Source organism: Belonocnema kinseyi, chromosome 1, assembly GCF_010883055.1.
Source record: "Belonocnema kinseyi isolate 2016_QV_RU_SX_M_011 chromosome 1, B_treatae_v1, whole genome shotgun sequence".
Taxonomy (NCBI): Eukaryota; Metazoa; Arthropoda; class Insecta; order Hymenoptera; family Cynipidae; genus Belonocnema; species Belonocnema kinseyi.
This window is the reverse complement of record NC_046657.1, coordinates 165,565,051-165,566,455: the sequence shown is the minus strand read 5'-3', so window position 1 is coordinate 165,566,455 and position 1,405 is coordinate 165,565,051.

Here is a 1,405-nt window from a genome sequence, read left to right as displayed (position 1 = left end):
TGCTTGCCACTTGCAGAATCCTAAACGATAAGCTATATGCAAAACTAGAGTCATGCAGCGTATCTTGACATGAAGAGGCGAAAGACCTAACTGATAGTTCTCTCAAGGACCTTCTTCTGCATCACTTTACTTATGTCATTCATCTCTGAAGGGTTCGCTTTACACAAGTGACAAGTTACTGCACTCAGTGTGCTGCTAAGATTCTGAGCTGTTTTCCCGTCCAACATGGTTAAGAACATCGCATGACTTACCTGACACCTAAATTTTCCAAATACAACCTTGGTGGGCAAAAGTCGACATATTTCTTCTTTTATCCGCCCTATTACAGATCTCGTCAAATCTGTGATTTCCTTCGCGTACTGAAATTCTACTGGTATGCACAATCTGGTAGAGCCAGGATGAGGATTTTTCCAAATCTGTTTACCCTCCGACTCTAACATAATTGGCACCATTAAGACCATAAAGATGCTTTCGTCCGATATCATGCCATCAGGAAGCTTCTGCTTATATGAGCCTTGGCCTGATGCTCCATCACAGCCATATTTGAGCGAAAGTGTCATAGTTTTTACTCTCTCTTTACTGCTCTTGCAGTTGAATCGTAACGCTTTGACCAGTTATGTGAATCGCTGAACTAGGAGGGTAGCATTCTTTTTTCGCTTCCAGTAGATCTGTAGATGGGACATAAATGTCAGCATTCCTAGCTTTTGCTTGAAGGTGTATGATTTCTTACTGGTGCCTGGATAGCTCAGCGTCTTCTATCAGTGCGAGTGTTTCATCATGCCCAAATCTGATTGCACTCGTTTCGTCTTCAGTTTTCTCGGAATCTTGCAACAGCTGGATTATTTTATTTACCAATTTGTGTTTTCCAGAAGCTGTCAGATTACTCAGGAAAGCCTACTCAATCTCAAGCGGAGAGTAACTCTCCTGAATAGATTGCACCTTCCTTCTCTTGGTTGACTTTGAACTATGTTCAAAATCTTCTCGAGATCGTCTACCAGGTTTCAATATGGTTTGCGTAATTTTAAAATTGGTAATTAACCATACAGCATGTCTTTTTTCAAATATCTCTTTCTTGTTAAAAGAAGACTTCCAATTCCTTTTAAAGACAGGGATGAAGTAACGCATTATTTTGTCTCGAACCATTTCAACATGGTCTTCTGCAATCATATAATTTGTTCTTATATATCTCAGTATGATTTTAGACAAATCTGCATCACTTTCCTTGAAATTTTCGATCGAAATATTGCATAACACTCTAATGGGCACCTCAATGGTATGCATTTTAAAGGATAAGTGAACAACAATTGAAAAAAAACAGTTTTCTTAAATGAATTAAATAACACGCTTACACATACACATATATAAATATATATAACTTCATCTACTCTCAATTAACAGATGTTTA